Source organism: Protobothrops mucrosquamatus, unplaced genomic scaffold, assembly GCF_001527695.2.
Source record: "Protobothrops mucrosquamatus isolate PMUCROS unplaced genomic scaffold, P.Mucros_1.0 scaffold381, whole genome shotgun sequence".
Classification (NCBI taxonomy): domain Eukaryota; kingdom Metazoa; phylum Chordata; class Lepidosauria; order Squamata; family Viperidae; genus Protobothrops; species Protobothrops mucrosquamatus.
In genome coordinates, this window is record NW_015386713.1 from 25692 (window position 1) to 31153 (window position 5462).

The following is a 5462-nucleotide window of genomic DNA, read 5'->3' on the forward strand; positions in this document are numbered from 1 at the left end:
ACCTGGTTTTCTTAGCTAAGAAGGGATTAGTACCTTCACCACTACACCCAAATGGCTCCCATTTATGGTTTGTCACACAGCCAGATGTTTAAATTGGATTTAACATTTTTTATCCATCTACCTATCAAGTCCTTCCTAAGGATCTGGAATAGGCAAATGTCGTTTGATGGTGTTAAAGGTATCACAGGATGTAAACTGTTTCCAGTAAAGCTGCCTTTTGCAATTGACAGGTGACTTTGTCAACGTTGATGGTATTCAAGTGGTGCTCCAGATGTTTTAGAATTGCAGTCAAGGTGCCTATCACTTTTGATACTGTCTTTGCTTTCTTTTGCCAAAGTCATTCTACGTCTATTGTCTCTGTATTTTGTTCTCTTCTCTAGTTCATTCTCTTCTCTTCTGCTGTCTCCAGGTAGTGCCATGTCCACTATCCAGATTTTTTGTGTCTTTCATATCGATAATTGTTAAATCTGGAGTGTTATTTTTATTGCCTTAAAATGCCAGAACCTGCTACTGCTGGTTAGTAGCAGGTTAGTGACAATGAGGCTATACACAGACGTTGGAAGCTGTTTAATAAATATTTCAGAATGTGCACGCTGACATGGGTTTGTCAAGAACAGATCATGCCAAACAAATATTATTTCATTCTTTGACAAAGTAACTAAATTGATGGATCCGCAAAATGCTGTGGACATAGTATACTTGGATGTCAGTAAGGCATTCGACAAAGTAGACCACAACCTACTTCTTAGTAAGTTAGAAAAATGTGGGATAGACATCACCCCCAGATGGGTTTGTAACTGGCTGACAAATTGCACTCAACGGATAATCCTTAATGGAACAACATCTGTACGGAGGTTCCCATCTCCCTCCAGCTGATGATCTTCTGTACCTCAGTCAATTTTCAGATCAACTGAGAAACTCCTTAACCAATCAATAACGCTAGAATTTTTGGATCCAGCAGCAGTGATGCTTGGTAGGAGGAGGAACAAAACCGGGGGAACCATCAGTCCTTTGAGTTAGGCTATTTCAGACATGGCAAGGATTACAGGAGTGCCACTTTACTATTATGGAGTATAATAACAGGATCTTGAAAGCCTAAAAGAGTTTTTCTCTGCCTCCTCTTATACCCAACAGAATCAAGAATCAATTCTGAGGGGATTTTTTTCCTACACTTTCCATATACCCAGGACTCATTTGTTATTTTTTTCTCCCTTCTTAGCTCCTGTATTCCTTCATCAAGCTTATTGCACTTTCCTTCCCAGAAATTCATCAATTTTCTTCCTTAAATGTTCTTGCATTAAAACGGGACAAATAGGATGATTCACTGCTTTGTTCTTTAGGCAGAGGAGAATCCGGTGGAGCTGAATTCAGGGGCAGGGGAGATTTAAAAGGGGATGGGGCATCCACCATCTAGGTGGCTTTTTTAAACCCCTTCCCTCCATCCCCTGTGGGATGTCCTTGGTAGAATTTATGCACTTTTATGACAATTCAAGGACTGGAAGATGGCAGGCTTAGCATGAATGTCCACAAGTTATAGTCAAAAGGCCAAGATGGAGACCGGAACGGTGTGTTGAAAGCTCCAGCCATGTTTTATGTCCCTCACAAGCACATATTGTGAATTCACAATTGTAAATTCTTCCTCTCTGCTCCCCCAGAGGACCAGAATCATAGAATCTTAGGACTAGAGGTGATTTTGGAGGTCTTCTATGCAAGTCACTGTCCAAGGTAGGAGAGTTTATACTATGGATGTCAAACTCAATTGCGTCACGTGAAGTATCGTGACGTTTTTTGCCTTTGCAGAGTTGGGGTGGGCACGACGCATCCGGCCTGCAGGCCACCAGTATGACACCATTTCAGACAAGAGGCTGCCCAGTCTCTTCTTAAACACCTCCAGCGATGGAGCACCCACAGCTTCTGAAGGCAAAGCAGTCCCACTGATTGATTGTTCTTACTGTCAAGAAATGTCTTAGTTCTAGCATAGATCTCTCCTTGACACATTTCCATCCATTACTTCTTTTCCTGCCCTCAAGTGCTTTGGAGAATAAGTTGTCCACCCTCTTCTCTGTGACAGCCCCTCAAGTACTGGGAGACAGATATTATGTCCCCCGAATCCTTTATTTATCCCCGTATATCTTCATAAATGATTTAGATGAGGGAATAGAAGGGGAACTCATCAAATTTTCAGATGACACCAAGTTGGCAGGAATTGCCAACATCCCAGAAGAAAGGCTCAAGATTCAGATGGATCTTGACATACTTCAAGACTGGGCCCTATCCAACAAAATGAAAAATTTTAAAAAATAGGGTTTTAGGGGGGGAAACCCCCAAATGTACAGGTACAGATTAAGTAAAACCTGGGTCAATAGAAGTAAATCTGAGAGGGATCTTGGAGACCTAGTGGACAATCACTTAGTATAAGCCAATCGTGTGCGGCAGCAGCCAAAAAAGCCAATGCAGTCCTAAGTTGCATTAACAGAGGGATAGAATCAAGATCACGTGATAGAATCAAGATCACGTGATACTGCTTTATAAAGCTTTAGTAAGACCAAACTTGGAATACTGCATCCAATTTTGGTCACATTATTAAAAAAAGGCTCTGGAAGTAGTGCAGAGAAGAGCAACTAAGATGGTTAGGGACCTGGAGACTAAAACATATGATGAACAGTTGCAGGCATTGGGTATGGTTAATCTAGTGAAAAGAAGTGAAAAGAAGGACCAGGGGTGACATGATAGCAGTCTTCCAATATTTGAAGGGCTGCCCCAAAGAAGAGGGAGTCAAGCTATTCTCCAAAGCACCTGAAGGCAGGACAAGAAACAACGGATGGAAACTTATCAAGGAGAGAAGCAACCTGGAACTAAGGAGAAACTTCCTGACAGATAGAACCATTAATCTTTGTGGGTGCTCCATCACCGGAGGCTTTTAAGAAGAGACCGGACAGTCACCTGTCTGAAATAGTATAGCCGGGAGTTGGACTAGAAGACCTTCAAAGTCCCTTCCAACTTTGTTATTCTGTTCCTTTCCAACACAAATCTTTACTCCAGGGCTATCAGCATCCTGTTTATGATTAAACAAAAATGTGTGCCTCTTAGGCTGCCTTAGAGTCCGGTGGTGATAGTGATAGTTTGAAGAAAAGCCCTGATTAAATGCTTATCAGTCTTAAGACAAAGAACAGTCAGAGGGAGGGGCCAGTGACGCTCCTTAACTCTCTCTGTACACTAGCGCCCCTTCGTGGTCAGACAGGTCAGTCGATTTGTACATTTATGAAAGAAATCGATCCACACAATTGCCTTCACAATTGAAGTTTTTTTTAACAGGAATTTTATTAAAAATCGCGCCTAGCACAATAAAACCAACACAGACTAAACTAAAAAGGGAAAGAAATTGGAAGTGCAGCCAAAAGGAAGTAGGAAAGAAAAAAAAGAGAAAAGAAAATGAAAAAAAAAAGAAAACAAATACATAAAGAAATGACTTCCCTTTCATCACAACTGTTGTTTCACGAGTTAGGCAGTGACAAGGTTTCATCTCAGGGATAGGGAGAGTGGGAAGAGGAGAAGTGCTCAGAGAATCCCGGCCTTCTGATCTGGAGATGCTCCAAAGAAGCAATCTATTTCAGGGATCACCAATCTTGACCACTTTAAGACGTGTGGACTTCAATTCCCAGAATTCCCCAGCCAGCTTTGCTGGCTGGGGAATTCTGGGAATTGAAGTCCACACGTCTTAAAGTGGTCAAGGTTGGTGATCCCTGATCCTGGGGAAGAGGGACCAGCCCATGCTCCCCACTGTAAATTGGCGGGTTTGTTTTGAAAGAAACCGTTGTTTGCTTCTTTCCCCATCACTGCCCTCTCCAGCATTTTGGCCCCAACTCCACCCACCCACAAGCACAAGCTTCAAAGGGTTCTTTATTGTCAAAATATACATCATCTATGTACAAGTATCTCGTGACTATAGTTTGTATACCACCATCCTTCTTTTTCTAAAATATGTATGCGGTCGACATTAGAAGAAGGAGAAGGCAGAAGGCAGAAAGAAGAGGAACTCAACAGCATCTTTGCAACGGCTTTCATTGTAGATGAGGGATTTCAGAAAAAAACATAGAACTGTTTGTTTCCCAGATGAGGTCAGGGTAGTTAAAGTCCCTTGGCTCTGTTATGACTGGTGGACTTCAACTCCCAGAATTCCTGAGCCAGCCATGCTGAGGGGAAAGGGAGAGGCTTCCAAGCTGAGCCAGGCTGGCTCAGGAATTCTGGGAGTTGAAGTCCACGAGTCATAAAAGAGCCAAGGTTGCCCACCCCTGGGTTAGACAGAGTTCCTCTTTTTCTAACATCCTTCCTTTCACCCACAAAATCCAGCACCAGGAACCAGAACATCTAAGATCCAGGAGTCCGTGGCGAGTCATGTTCTCCCACAAGATCTGGTTCGATGTTACATGGATAAATTCATTCATTTATGTTACAAATAAATTTGGGTGCTTTGAAAGGNGGTTGCCCACCCCTGGGTTAGACAGAGTTCCTCTTTTTCTAACATCCTTCCTTTCACCCACAAAATCCAGCACCAGGAACCAGAACATCTAAGATCCAGGAGTCCGTGGCGAGTCATGTTCTCCCACAAGATCTGGTTCGATGTTACATGGATAAATTCATTCATTTATGTTACAAATAAATTTGGGTGCTTTGAAAGGGAACTGAGTGGTAGGTACAAACGTGGAAAGATTTGGCATTATCCATAATGAGGGAATAGCTGGTGAAGATGATGGAACTTGCTGAGATGGCTAAATTGATTTCCTCAATCAGAGAAAAGACATTATCTGTTTATTGCTAACTGGAAAGTCCTTACAGCCTTTTTGTGTAAAATAGAAAAAAACTGAACTTACGATTTATGGCGTTGATGATTAGGATACATTATAGAAAAAAAGAGTTATGTTGTAACCATAGAATAAATTTTATAACCATGCTTATAACTGCTGTAAAATAGATCAGAAACTACTTCTTTGTATCTTTTTTCCTTTTCTATTTTTATTTTACTTTTTCCCTTTTCCTGCACTTTTAGCTTTCTCTTTGATTTCTTCGTTGGTCTTTTTCTCACTCTATATTAGTTTGAATTAGCTTTCACGTTCTTTCTTTCAAGAAAAATATTTAATAAAATTATAGCTAAGTAAAAGGAAATAAAGCTGAGCAGGATTTCTGCTCTGACATCTGTCTCTGACTATGACGCTAAGACACAATTGGCCCTCTCCCCACTATTTGCTTCTTCACAGCTCCGGGGTGTCTTCAGGCACTCCTCACCCCTCACACCCCCCACCCCAGAACCCCCAAAATAAGGCCACAAAAAGCAGCAGGAAAAGGAGACTCGGTTCTCTCCCCAGTCCAAGTCCGAGGGCTGTTCCAGGCCCTGCAAAGTTCCACCAAAAACAGCCGCCGGGACTCTCCTTGCAGCACAAGGGGCCAGGCAGGAACAATGGACG